This window comes from Pelophylax lessonae (assembly GCF_965119305.1).
Source record: "Pelophylax lessonae genome assembly, chromosome: 7".
NCBI lineage: Eukaryota > Metazoa > Chordata > Amphibia > Anura > Ranidae > Pelophylax > Pelophylax lessonae.
In genome coordinates, this window is record NC_138774.1 from 81,265,516 (window position 1) to 81,281,283 (window position 15,768).

The following is a 15,768-nucleotide window of genomic DNA, read 5'->3' on the forward strand; positions in this document are numbered from 1 at the left end:
TCTATGTCCTTTGTAATTTTTACTTTTTTTTTTTTTTTTACATATTTCTGTACACTACCCACTTAGGAACATTCAATTCAAATAATAAATGAGTGGTTTCTGATACTTGCTAAGAATTATAACTCCTATAGAAAGACTGTTGCATTGTGTTACCATTGTCTGGGTGCTTGGTCGTAAATTCACTGATAATCTGTGGGAGATTGCATTGTGTGGCTCTGCAGTTGCACTAATTGTCTGCCAAAAAAAGGATGGCCAATCTGACTGCATGCAGATTAGTGTCGGTATATGGAAGCTCCTGCCTCTGCCAGATAGGCACCTGTGTGTGTATGGTTGCCTAGAAGACTAATCAGCTGACAAACTGCAACTGATGGCAAGCTACGTTGTGTGTCTGGTGTATGTTTAGGCAATGAGAAAAGTGATTACACCATGAAACTAGCTCAAAGGATAGCTCTGGGAATCTCAAATGTTTGTGGGAATTATTATGGTGCTCTACAATTGTGCTTCCCGACTGCCTATCAATGCCACTCAAAATTGTTAAACTAGGGAGTGGATGGAGGTGCAGCGTTGGTGCCGCCTTGCGTTGTGGTAAGGCAACAATTAGGGCTTGTTGACACTAGAATTGGTCTTTAAAGATCGATCCGTGTTTGGATCTCTCTCTACAGAGAGCATCTGACAGGTGGTGAGGAGGACTGCTTTAACCCTTAGTACCCTGAACTAGTATTCTGCAACCTTGTGCATTGCATGCAGTTGCAGTGCACTTGCAGAGTGGCCCCCTTCCCTTAAAGGGGGGTATAATACCTGCTGCAGCATCTGTAGTCCCCTAGCCACTCCCTCTTCAGCTAAGGGGGTTAACAGTTGGTGTGAACGAGCCCAAAGGCTATTCTAAAATTCTCATTTATGTCCCCTGAGGATGTCCCTTGCACAGACAAAACGCGTAGGATGGGGCTAGCGGCCTATGATGCTATCACACCTGGCGTCATAACCAGCGTGGTGCTTTTGAGGTTTTGTTACCCTGAAATGCTTGTGACTATATGTGCATTAAATAAATTGGGGTTTTTAGCAAAATTACACTATGGTTCTTTGTATTTTTCTCTGAATCTTATTGCGGAGAATTGTGCTTTCTGGACAGCCAGTGGAGGACTTGGTGGGCACGCAGGTTGTTACAATACCCTGGTGTGATTTGCATTTGGTGAATCCTGCGCTTTTGATCTCTTATAATCTGGAGGTTCTGATTATCCTATAAGGGAATTCATAGACCTATGTCCGGGGTGGTTTGGGACTAAAACAAGTGGAACTATGGCATTTCATTTTCACACAAGATTCTACACTGGCCCCCTAGTGGAGCCTGTGACGTGAGTCACTTTGGCTGGGGGGCTTGTGGAACCTAGATTGCTTTAGGGAGATTGGGAGACTACTTGTCCAGCTTCCCCAGCCCCTCTTATGTGTAAGTCACCCGGTGTCTATTAGGGGCACAGGGTGACCAAGAACCCCAGTCGGTACTGCACTAATCAGACTCGCTGTACAACCACACTGGACTCAGCCTTTCGTGTTACCCCAGTTATCCTGGGTTTCATAGACCCTTGCTAGTGGGGTGGGGGGTTTGTTATTGTTGAATACCTGCATTTCATTGTTCTATTGTTCATGTCTGCCTTGAGTAAGCTTATTATGGGATGTGCATGTTTGTGTGGATTAGCTAAGGGGGAGGGGTTGTCAGAGTGTATATCTCCTTCTGCTTTGTGTTTCAATAAACAGTTTGATTCTGGTTTTACTCCAAAACTTGTACTGTCGAGTTCTTTTTGTAACTATAGCCAGATTCACGGATCCCAAGTTCCAGAGCTTAGGAAGCAGGTTCTTGGCGGAGATACCCAGTCGTGGTGTCCAGATTCCAGGATTCCGTCACAGAGCCCTTAAAATGTTACTTAACCCAGGACCCTGCATTCACTATGTCTCACAGTACACAGAACATGGAAATTGAAATTTGTTATATCATTGTTGGATTTATACTGAATATGAGTTTATTTTTCCACTTTATTGGTGGTTTTATTTATTGATGTTGATATTATTTTCATTACTTTACTGTTTGTTTTCTTTGTGATTTTTTTTATGGTTGGAGGTCTTGCAAGGTTTTATGTTCCTCTATCTGGAACATAGAGTGCAGCATTACCCTCTAGCACTATGCACATCATTATTTGGTGGTTTATTTGCTTTAAAATTCAACACCTATGTAAAAGAGCCCTAAGGCTCCATGTACACGGGACGTTGTTAAACGTCCCTTTGAATGCTGGAATTTTTAGGACGTTTGAAACGTCCGTTCGGTCGTGTTTGTACCCGCATTTAGCGGGCGTTTAGCGGGCGTTTGCGTTTAGAACCGTTCCTAGAGGTCAAAAAAACTATTCCCCTTTAAAATGGAAAAACGTGAACGCTAAAGCGGGTCATCGCGTTCGGTCGCGTTTTTGCGTTTGAGACACCGGGAAACACGCGTTCCAACGCAAATAGTTGCGTTCTAAAAAACATCCCTGAACGCAACTGCCTGCAAATGACTGTAAACGACCATGTGTACATGGACAGATAATATAACATGGAGCTGCGTTCAGGGGCTTCTGAAAAAAACACCCAACTGCTCCTAAATGGCCATTTCCAGCGTCCCGTGTACATGGAGCCTTAGAGTGGGCCATATTGTCTACCTGTAAGCTCTAAGGAGCAGGGCCCTCTAAATCCTCCTGTAATTAACTGTATTGTAACTGTACTGTCTGCCCTCATGTTGTAGAGCACTGTTGGTGCTATATAAATCCTGTATAATAATATTACCACTTCCGGACCACCCACCGCATATATACTGCGGCAGGGTAGCCCAGCTGCACCAAATCTTGTACATGTACATGATTTTGTGCTGGGTTTTCGGGGGCCCGTGCGTCCAATCACATCCAGTCACAGCAGGAGCCAATCAGCAGTTCCGGCGGTCGCAATGGCCGCGGGGACCAGACGATCGTTCCATGGAATGACAAAACGGCGGTCTGCCTGTGTAAACAAGGCAGACCACTGTTCTGTCACAGAGGCAGAGAGGGATCTTGTGTTTCAGATCTCTCTTTTCCTCTAGTACATCCACTCCCCCTACAGTTAGAAAGCACTCCCTAGGAGCACACTTAACCCCTTGATCACTCCTAGTGTTAACCCTTTCCCTGCCAGTGTCATTTATACAGTAACAGTGCATTTTGTTTTTTAGCACTGATCACTGTATTGGTGTCACTGGTCCCCAAAAAGTGTCACTAATGCCCCGTACACACGTGCAGATTATCTGAAGACTTTTGTCTTCAGATTTACCTTTTCTATGTAGTGCAAGGGCCTGCCGGATTGCATACAAATTGAAAGTGTTTAGGTTTGACCTCATATTATATGGTTTTGGTAAGTCTGCAGACAAAAGTCTTCAGATAATCTGCACGTGTGTACGGGGCATTAGTGTTAGATTTGTCCACCGCAATGTCTCAGTCCCACTAAAAATCGCTGATCGCTGCCATTACTAGTAAAACAATCAAAAATAAATAAAAAGTCCATAAATGTATCCTATAGTTTGTAGACGCAATAACTTTTGCGCAAACCAGTCCATATACACTTATTGGGATTTTTTTTACCAAAAATATGTAGCAGAATACATATTGGCCTAAACTGATGAAAAAAACGATTTTTTTTTTTGTTTTAAATGTTTTATAGCAGAAAGTAAAAAATATATATACTGTATATATATATATATATCTTTTTTCAAAATTGTGGTTCTTTTTTTGTTTATAGCACAAAAAATAAAAAGGTCATCAAATACCACCAAAGGAAAGCTCTGTTTGTGGGAAAAAAGACATCAATTTTATTTGGGTACATCATCGCACGACCGCGCAATTGTCAGTTAAAGCAACGCAATTGCATTCCCAATAAGACTCTCCTGTCTCTGAAAACTTTATAAGGGCCGGTTCACATTGGTGGGATGCGGGAGACTCTACCAATCCACTGAGGATTCTCGCATCACACCCGACTAGCGGGCAGTTCACACTGCCGTATGCGAATCGCTGGGGGTGTTAAAACAAAGTTAATGACACCCCCAGATCAGTTTGCATATCACAGTGTGAACTGTCAATTCAGACAGGAATCGGATTGCATGGGTGTGAACACCCATGCGATCAGATTCTGGTGTGGACCAAAAAAAGGGTCCTGCATGACTTTAGTCCGAATGTGATGCAAATTCAACCAAACAATCTTTATGGCTGAATTTGCATCGCAAAGACATCGCACGTGATTTGCATAGCAGTGCAGTGTGAATCATATGCAATGTCTTCCATTGCACCAATGTGAACTGGCCCTAAAAAGGATTATATCCCTTTTCTTTCAGCTGTCTATTTTTAGACCATGGCTTTAAGAAAGAGCCTTGAAAAAGCTAATCGTTTGCATAGAGCTTGCCATCTGCTTGTTGCAAGTGGTATTTATGAAACATTTACATTAAATAATTACTATTCATTTTTTTAAAACTGAATACACTAAAATGAAATTATATGAACAATTACATTATTTTTTTTAAAAATGCCTATGAACTTGAGTTTGTACATGAGTCTGACAAATAATTCTGACTATTACAATTAGTATATTCTAGGCATCATTTTTATTGTCTTGGGAAATCTCTTATGCAAAAAGAATGTGCAATTAGTAAAAATAGATGCAAAATGGCAAAAATGGAACATGGCCTGATTTTTTTTAACAGAGGAGGGTAGGGGGGGCTAATTATTTTTTCTGCCCAAAACTCAAAAAAATCCCCTATTAAACATTTAAAAAGTATAATGGCTTCTATATATTTGTTTGCTATTTTGTTAATGATCACAAGTTTAAAAAGGGATATTGTATTTTTTTTATTATTAAAAAAATTTATTTAGGAATGGATTATACATCTAAGACAGAGCGCATCCAAAAAACTCAACAGCCCAGCATATTGTGTTCCTGAATCCAGTGAAATACCGCCAGGTGGCGAACTTGGCTGTAGTGATGGCCTGGTGTAAAGACTACAACAATTAGCAGTGGATTTCCCTGGAGCAGTCCACTTTGGATGTACCTCTACGCTGCCTCCCAATGGTTATTTTTGACGGACCTCAGAAGTCACCCATTGACAGTTTCCACTCTACGTGAGCTCCTGCAAGCCAATGACTGTGGCAGAATTCTTTCTCAACCTTCTGCCATGACCCCAATCCTGGGAAATGTGGATCCTCAAAAGCCTACACTTTCCCATCGTTGTTTTAGGCGACTTTTGCATTCGGGTACTTACCACATTGAAGGTTTCGTTAGGGACACAGGCCTGAAATCCGTTTCTTCCATTAAGCAAATGTTTGATCCTCCCTTAGACCCCTGGCGGCCTCAACAACTTTGTCATTACCTGGTTTCTGTTGTGAAACGTGATAAGTTCCACACCTCCGAAAACATCTTTCAAGTGTCTAAGGGGCCTTCAGCTCATTTTGTCTCTGCTGCATACAGCCTTCTGGTGCTTCCTGAGGAAGATTTTGTACCGCTATTTTTACTTAGTTGGGAATGTGACCTGGGCGCCTCCTTCTTACTAGCTCAAAGGGAGAATATCCTGTATTTCACAGATTATTCATTTATTGCTAATCAATATCAAGACATAAGGTATAAGTGCCAAGTACAATGGTACAGAACTCTATCAGTTTTTTGTAAAATATTTTCTCAAACTTCTGCCACCTGTTGGAGTTGCTGAGAGGAAGAGGGCATCCTCTTGCATGTCTTTTGGACATGTGATAAACTTCAACATGTCTGGTCCACTGTTAGATATGTTATCAAACATTTGACTGACTTTGACCTAAGAATGGACCCGGCCAAATATATATTCCCTGGTACATGCGTTCCAGGGAAGACTATACTGATCCACCTAGTAAATGCAGTTAGGGCTTGCATCTTGGCCCTGTGAAAGCAGGAGACCCCCACTTCTCTGTGCTGTGGATCTCCAAAATCACAGAAATTTACCATATGGAAAACCCCATGGCAGCACTTGGTTCCAATTAGTACAAAGGAACTAAACCCGCAGGTCCTGCAAAGCTGAATGGAAGAGAGACACTGGAATGGATCTGATTCTGCTTACAGTGAGTACAGATCTGTGTCAAAGGGCCTGTCCTGAGGGGGCAATCCCTTCAGCTAGCCCATAAAAAAGATTGCTGCGGCCCGACGTGCAACTGCACATGCACCGTTCCAAAGCCCCTCGGGCTTGGAAAAGCTCATACACGCTCGCCAATTTTTGGACAGGCGCATGCGCAGTGATGTACTGGCTTGGCGCCATTTTTTAATAGAAGACACTCTCGGTCTCGGTGGTGCTGTGGCCACAGAAGAGAGGAGGAAACTCATGTCAGAAGGGGACAAAGGAGGACATTACTATGGGGGGGGGGTGAAGGGGGCAGAGGAGGACAGTGCTGTGGGGGCTGAAGAAGGGGGCAGAGAAAGACAGTGTGTCAAGGTCTTACCTTGCCCTCCTGTTGGCAGCCATCTTGGACATGTGCAGACTGCTGCCTCTTATAGACTCTGATTGCATCATCACTTGCCTGCTGCCTGGGCGTCGTACAATAATGATGCTGCACACCTGACTATTTCTATCACCTGATCGGTTGCAGTCCTTGCCCTTGTGTTTGTGCCTTAAGGTGCATCTCTGCTAGCCATCTTCTGTTCTCCATGTTCCTCCGTTTATGACCTGGCTTGGCTGACGACTTTCCTGGCTCTCGACCCGGCATCGGCAGACAACCTGGCTGTCAGGGAACTAGCAGGGGAATAATCGCTCATAGACCTGGCACATTAGCCAATTCTCAACATGGCCGCGCCCGCATGAATACACACACACGTATTGCAAACGCACGTTCACTAGAGCGAAGACGTGTGTGTGCTGGTGCACAAAGTGGACGTCCAATCCCACCACCGTCTGGCCTTTAAAAGGATATCTGTGGCACATGAACATTGATGACTGGTCTTCAGCTTCCTGTTTCCTGCTTCCTGTTCCTGTGTTCACTGCTGCTTCTGATCACCTGTTGTCAACCCGGCTTGCTCTTGGATTCCTCTTGTCTCGCTTCCAGCTCTGACCTCGGATTTTTCACGGATCTTCTCTTGTCATCTGCCCTGTGTATGACCCCGGCTTGCCTAACCACGACTCTGCTATCTGATCTGCTGACCATTGGCTTACTGACCTCTGCTTCTGTCCCCGACTACTCCTTCGGCTGTGCCTTAATGTGGTCTGCCTTGGTGCCCACCTGCTGTACCCAGCCTGCAGTACCTGACTCCAGTACTTACCTGTTGATCCTGCCAGCTGCACTTTCCATTACAAACTACTTCCAGCCATGTGCAGTCTGCAACATCCTCAGCACTCCTGGGTCCTAGTCCTCACCTTCTCTGGTGTTCACCTGCAGAGAGATCTCCCTACCACCAACCCTCATCTGGGGCACAGCTGGCAATCCCTGCTACTTTGAGCTTCGTGCTTCCTGTTACCACCTTCAGGGACACCGAGCACTCAGCCGCAAGGTGAGCCCTCTCAGCATTTCGGCTTCAGGACCAGGTACGTGACACTGGCATTGGCAGACGACCCGGCATCGTCAGACTACCTGCTTCTAGACTTGACCCCGGCTTGGATGACTACCCGCTTCTGGACTTGACCCCAGGTTGTTCCCGGTCCCACTTCCCCACTCTTGCTGTGCATTTATTGTTGTTTGCTCCAATAAAACTGCTTTATATACCTGCATCCCCATGTGGTCAGCTTTCCTGGCACCCTGAGGCTGACAGTACACAAGGGCCATAAATCCTGACAATGCAGGTGCTCCTATGCTCCCCATACTGGTTACTAGGCACGATCAACAAGATCACCTTTTGGGGCAGTTCACTCAGGCATTGCAGACGCTCCTGGTGCTGCTAGGCCGGTGGTTCCTCCTGTTGCACCTGCTGCTGATCCTTTTGCTGCTCCTGCAGTTGCAGCTCGAGTCGCTGTTACCAGTGGGATGACTAGTTCAGCCCCCCTCCCGCAGCTCTATGGAGGCGAATGGAGTCAGTGTCATGTCTTCCTGAACCAAGTGGGAATTTATTATGAGATGGTTCTTCAGGCATTTCCTTCTGACAGGTCCAAGGTGGGCTTCCTAATCTCGTTGCTCTCGGACAAGGCCTTGGCCTGGGCGAATCCTTTATGAGAGAACAATAATCCTGTGATACTCGATTACCCGAGTTTTGTTGCCTCCTTTCTTCGTAGGGTATTCGATGTGCCTGCTCACTCTGCCTCTGCTGGTAAGCTGCTCCTGCCCATTCAACAGGGTATACAAACCGTTGCAGAGTATGCCATCGAATTTTGTACCCTGGCCGTAGAGGTGGTCTGGAATAATGAGGCTCTGGTGGCTGTCTTCTCTCATGGTCTCTCCTATCCTTTGAAGAACGAGATTGCATCCAAAGATCTTCATGACGAGCTTGAGGCTCTCATTTCCTTTCTGATTTTGATCGATACCAGGCTCAGCGAGAGACCATTGTTGAAGGAGCGCCTGCGGAGACCTCCTACATTTTTTTTCCCACCCATTCCTCCCTCACCTCCCACACCTTCTTGGGATGGTGCATCTAGCTGTGAACCCATGCAGCTGGGGTTCACTCTCCTTTCCGGAGGCTGAGTGGGCATTTAGGAGGATGGAGGGCCGGTGCCTGTGTATTCCCCTGGGTTACCCATAGCAACAGTCTGTGAAATCTTAGTACTTTAACACTTGGCTCAGTCAATGAACAGTCCAGGGGAGTTGTTTTTTTGTATTTTATTTGGAACTGGGATTGGAGAGGGGATGAGTGGGATACTCCAACTTAGTAACTATGCACAAAATTTGAGGACGTCTAGCTGCGGTGTGTGCGGCAAGGCCGCTGCTTCACTTTGCCACTGAGGTGAAGATTTAAAGATGGACTTTACTTTAGGTTTCTCTTCAGGGTCTAACTTGGCACCCCCTTTCTTACTCACTGTGTGTGCTGGCCCCTGTCCGCTGACTTTCCCTGGAGTGGTCCCCTTCCTGGGCAGACCCCTGGCAAGCTCCCTGGTACTCATGGACACTGTTTTCCTCAGGTCGCTCTGCCACTTGCTCCACAGTCGGTATCCTGGACTTCTCGGCTCAGCACCCCACTTCTGGCCCACTAGGCCTACTGCCTGTGGCCACTTTCCACACTGACAGGAGGAGAGATAGCTGTCACCCTCCTCCTGGGACCTGGCTTCCCGCCCAAAAACGCCCTGCCACTAGTGCCCCTGACTTTGATGACCAATCCCAGAATGCACTGCGGTTGTGCCCTATCACTGGGACAGCCACAAAAGCCTGTGTGTCACTGGCTGGGTTTCCTCCACTGTCCAACAGGCTCCCGTATTGGTTACAGTGGGGACACTTCCTCAGACCAAGTGAATCACACCTGGACACATGTAACAGGCAGAACTAGAAATCCTGCGCCCTGATAAGCAGAAGAGCAAACAAATGCCTTTTACCTAGCACCTGACTAGGAGGGTGCTACATAAAGAAAAAGGGGGGGGAGTTGAGACCTTGCTTTGATTATAGGGACCTCAATCGCATCACGTTTACGAATGCATACCCGATTCCATTGATTACTGAGTTGACCGCCTCAAAGGGAGCAATCTTTACCAAGCTTGACCTAAGGGCCGCTTATAACCTCATAAGGATCAAGGAGGGCGACGAGTGGAAGACCGCGTTTATTACCAGAATTGGTAATTCCGAACCTCTGGTGATGCCCTTTGGCTTGTGCAATGCGCCCGCTGTCTTCCAGGAGTTCATCAATGATGTCTTTCGTGATATGTTGCAGCAATGCGTAGTAGCCTATTTGGAAGACATCTTGATTTACTCGGACTCCATTAAATCACACAACCTGGATGTCAGACGGGTGCTGCAACGGGTACGTGAGAATGGGCTTTTCTTTAAGCTTGAGGAATTTGAATTCCACTTGTCTCAGTTTGCCTTCTTGGGCTACATCCGAGATGGGAGTAGCCGCCCTCCTGTGTCAGCGTCGGACCCCTGATGGACCCTTACTTCCTTGTGGGTTCTACTCCATGAAGCTGTCTCCAGCTGAATGCAATTTTGAGACTGGAGACAGACAGCTCTTGGCCATTATCCTAAACAATGTGGGCTATGTGGGACTTTAGGTGAGACACCAGCAGGTATGCCCAGTGTCTCCATCCCCGTATCAGGAAAAACAAATTGAAAAGGATTAAGAAAGGTGCATGGAAGCCAGCCAGCCTCACATTTGTCGCTCAAATAATGCGCATTCAATAAACAACAGGGAAGATCGCGGTCCTCACTTCCGCGTACATGCGTCACTTCCGGTCAAGCGTCCCTACGCGTTACGCCACTTCCGCTCACGTGGCTTCTTCAGGGGATCTTTGAGCGACAAATGTGAGTTTTTTTAATCTTTATTGAAATAAAGTCGATTTTATACGACAATATTGCACTATCTTGAGCCTTTTAATTTCGAGATTCGCTGGCCACCGGGAAAGGATAGGAGGCTAATCCATCCTAGGCAGTATGAATACCGTCACTCATTGAATAACAGAGTAGGAGTGGAGAGAAGCCCCTGGGATTGCTGACAAGGCGCATGTTCTGAGAGATTGAGGTGAGCGACTAGCACACCCAGAGGGGTACACGAGAGAGAAGAAGCACCCTGTCAGGGTTATTTGGGGAGGTTAATTTAATGAATAGAAATGAAATGTCATATTTTGTTCTGTATAGGATTAGCAATGACATCTATTTTTGTCAGGTTACTAAAAGGTTAAATCTCCTTTAACAGAAAAATGCCTGTTCAGGAAATTCTTACACACAGGTTTACCCCAGACCTGCTGTGTTGACCTAGGATAATAAATAAATAGTCTGTTGACTTTCTTTAAGATAAAGTTTAAGACACTCTTCCAAGGTAATCTTATCTCTGTTTGGAACCATAAACCTTAGTCTGTGTTTAGACCTATGTAAAACTAAAATTTACAGATATGTTATAATGTTATATGTAACATAATATTAACACTGAAAATATATATATGAACTAGCATACATAGATATGTAGAAGACCGTTATATATATAATTGTTTCATATTTTGCTAACTTCTAACTTTACTGATTTTGATGACTCATCTCTTTATGTCAAGACAGGCTTCAGTAAACATTTGTAAATTGTAAGATGTAAATTGTAAGATGTACAAAGCATCATAAAATTTTGTTTGACCTTGCTAGACTTCAGAAGGTCTGAATTGTAAGCTCTGGGTCAATATAAGGTTTGAAGTTTATTTGTAGGCAAATATTGCTACAAACTGAAACTAAAGAGCAATGCAATACTGCCATTTTTGCTGACTACTATGGTAATTGAAGTCTTAGGTTTAAAAAGTAAAATCCAATATATATATTACATAAGATATATTAAATATTAGAATGGTGTTATCAAGATTAATTCCTTATTTAGATACATTTAAGAAATGGACATGTCATAGATGAAAGCATGGTTACATTTTTATGTTGTTTTATAATAGTCTTAAATGGAGAAATCTTATTTAATTTTAATATACTGGTTGACCAAGAGGTGTCACCCTATGACATCACCAGTTAATGAATAAGATGTTCCAACCAATGATGATCATGTTACTCCCTCTGGGTTTAACTTATGGTAATTTTAATAGTCCTTTGTTCTATACCATATAAAATCCCAGATGAGAGAGACACATGACACATCACATGTTGCCCAATATACATCACACATACAACATACACACTACTAACAACCATGCACAGACTCATCTACACAGACTTCATTTCAATGCATCATGTATCTGAACCTTTGAGGGACGCCAAGCAAAGCTCCTCCCTAATTGGCCACCATCTTGGAAAAGCAGCCATCTTAAGGAACCTGGTAACTACTATTCTAAGCTAGCAGCCATTTTAAACATGGTAAATATGCCTTGCTAATTATTTGATTATTATTCAATATTGTTATGTACTTCCTTAAATGTTTTACATTTCATATTTGAAGGGTAACGAGAGTACAATCCCAGCCATATAAACCATATGTAGATTTTTCTCTAAAGAGATGATTTTTGTTTTTATAACATTTTTATTAATATCAGATTTAACGCATTATTTGCGATTTTAAGTCTTCCGTTTTGCATGGCTTTTTCTCACTTCATCTGCAGTGAAGTGATTATCAGGTTGTGCATTACGCAGACAATTGTGGTCTGATTGTATAGTATACATTAAATATGGTTTCTACTACATCTGGGGAAAGGGTAATCTTACTTTCGTTTCACTTTCACTTGCTTTAGTTTCACTTTCATTATTGAGCTACAAATCACATTGCATTTATTGTTTGAAGTTTGTATTTTTGTGAAGTTCTCTTTTTGTGTCATCTCAAGTTTGATCATTTATCGTGATTACATGTCTCGTGAATAAAACTTTTATATATTCCATACTGTAGACTGTTTTCACTAAGATTGGTATATGCTTTTAAAAATAAATTAATCAATAAAAAGAACTCGCTACATATTGATTTATGGAATAAGTTGAGATTCTCCTTTCACACAGATCTTTGCTTATTATTAACCATAAATAAACACTGTTATATTCAGAGCAGTATAAACATTCTGACATAATGGAGGCACAGCGAAATATTATTAATTATTATTAATTCTGACAACCCCACGATTTATTCACGGTGTTAGGTGGAGGGTTAACACCTTTTTTGATATTTTGTTTATTTGGATACATCATTGGACTATTTATTTTTTACTTGTGAATTTCTTTGGTCACCAGTGACATTTATAATGGACTGAGTGATCTTATGCACAGTTTGTTTAAAGCACTGAGCACTTTACCTGTCACTTGATTAATTTATAATTTTTAAGATTAGAGTATTGCATTATTTATATAAATTATGGACTATACCAATTCACTTTACACCTGATGTTTTTTATGAAGATTTGATTACCTATTTTTATTATTTATGTATGGATTGTCTACACTTAATATATCTTACTATTATACATACTAATATCATTTTAATTTTCCCCACCTTTTGAGGGATTTTTTTTTTATACCTATTCACATTTTTGTATTACACATCTGAGTTTTATTTATTTATTGGTCGACTAGTCTTAACATTTCCCAGAAGCGCAGTATCCCCCACCCCTTAATTGGCCTGTATAGCACAGTGCCTCCATCCCTAATTTAATAAAATATTTGGGACTTTACATGAGACAAGCAGGTCATGCTATGGTCTCCATCCCTATATATAAAAAAACTGGGGTCAAATCAGACTGCATCCACCAAAAAACGCACGAAAATCGCATGGTGGGACTTTAAATGAAGCACCAGCCTGTAGGCAAGGTGCCTCCATCCCTGGTTACATAAACAATGTGGGCTATGTGGGACTTTAGGTGAAACACCAGCAGGTATGCTTAGTGTCTCCATCCCTGTATCAGAAAAAACGAATTGAGTGTTAGGACTGCAGGTAAAACAGGGTGCCGTGTAGTGTAGTGGCCCTACAGCTTACACATGCGTTTGCAAATGCGTGTCAACTAAACCCCTGTTCTTTATTTATATCATGAGACAGGTCTACTTGGTTGGTGGCAGACTGGAGGGTGAGTACATCAGACTGGGGGCTGGCTGGCTTCCATGCACCTCTCCTAATCCTTTTCAATTAGTTTTTTTCTGATACAGGGATGGAGACACTGGGCATACCTGCTGGTGTCTCACCTAAAGTCCCACCTAGCCCACATTGTTTATGTACCAGGGATGGAGGCACCTTGCCTACAGGCTTGTGCTTCATTTAAAGTCCCACCGTGCGATTTTCGTGCGTTTTTTGGTGGATGTGGATGCAGTCTGATTTGACCCCAGTTTTTTCATTTATAGGGATGGAGACCATAGCATGACCTGCTTGTCTCATGTAAAGTCCCAAATATTTTATGAAATTAGGGATGGAGGCACTGTGCTATACAGGCCAATTGCCTCATATAAAGTCCCAATCTGTGTTTTACACTGCATCCGCCAATGGGTTGGAGGTGTATGCTTTTCAGCTGGTCGTTTTCAGTTTGTACCATCACAAGAAAATCGCTATTGGAGTTTTGAGAGACTAGACCAGTCATGGATGGGGGTGGGTTGGGGGAGGTTGGGGCTGCTCCCTCCCACCTGCCTCCTATCCATCCATTGGCAGCCATGTGCTACCAATGTGGAGACACTCAAATTAAAAGTGTTAGGACTGCAGGTAAAACAGGGTGCCGTGTAGTGGCCCTGCAGCTTACACATGCGTTTGCAAATGCGTGTCAACTAAACCCCGGTTATTTATTTATTTCATGTGACAGGTCTACTTGGTTGGTGGCAGACTGGGGGGTGAGTACATCAGACTGGGGGCTGGCTGGCTTCCACGCACCTCTCTTAATCCTTTTCAATTAGTTTTTTCTTATACAGGGATGGAGACACTGGGCATACCTGCTGGTGTCTCACCTAAAGTCCCACATAGTTTATGTAACCAGGGATGGAGGCACCTTGCCTACAGGCTGGTGCTTCATTTAAAGTCCCACCGTGCGATTTTCGTGTGTTTTTTGGTGGATGCAGTCTGATTTGACCCCAGTTTTTTTCATTTATAGGGATGGAGACCATAGCATGACCTGCTTGTCTCATGTAAAGTCCCAAATATTTTATGAAATTAGGGATGGAGGCACTGTGCTATTCAGGCCAATTGCCTCATATAATGTCCCAATCTGTGTTTAACACTGCATACGCCAAGGGGTTGGAGGTGTATGCTTTTCAGCTGGTCGTTTTCAGTTTGTACCATCACAAGAACATCGCTATTAGAGTTTTGAGAGACTAGACCAGTCATGGATGGGGGTGGGTTGGGGGAGGTTTGGGCTGCTCCCTCCCACCTGCCTCTTATCCATCCATTGGCAGCCATGTGCTCCCAGTGTGGAGACACTCAAATTAAAAGTGTTAGAACTGCAGGTAACACAGGGTGCCGTGTAGTGGCCCTGCAGCTTACACATGCGTTTGCAAATGCGTGTCAACTAAACCCCTGTTCTTTATTTATATCATGAGACAGGTCTACTTGGTTGGTGGCAGACTGGAGGGTGAGTACATCAGACTGGGGGCTGGCTGTCTTCCATGCACCTCTCTTAATCCTTTTCAATTTGTTTCTTCTTGGCTATTATCCTGTTTTGTCCCTGAGGGGTTGCGCATCAGACTGGTGCACACATACCACAATTCCAAGACTGCCGGTCATCCTGGTAAGAACCAGATGTCCTGGGCTATTTGCCATCAGTTCTGGTGGCCATCTCTCAGCACTGATGTTGCTGCGTATGTGTCAGGGAAGAACTTGATAAAGAATGGCAAAGATGGCAATTTCCAAAATGGCCACGCGGGACTGTCAGGGAATGGCAGATATGCCAATTTCCAAAATGGCCACACAGGACTGTCAGGAAATGACATATATGCTAATTCCAAATAGAGGTGTACCGAACTGTTCGCCGGCGGACAGTTCCCGGCGAACTTAGCATGTTCGCATTCGCCGCTGCGGGCGAACATATGCGATGTTCGGTCCGCCCCCTATAATACATTATTGAGGCAAACTTTGACCCTGAACTTCACAGTCAGCAGGCACATTTCCAGCCAATCAGCATACCTCCCTCCCACCTCCTATAAATAAGCAAGGGCAGCATCCATCTTAGATCATTCTGAAGCAGTGTGTGTTAGTGAGAGCAGGGAGAGCTGCTGC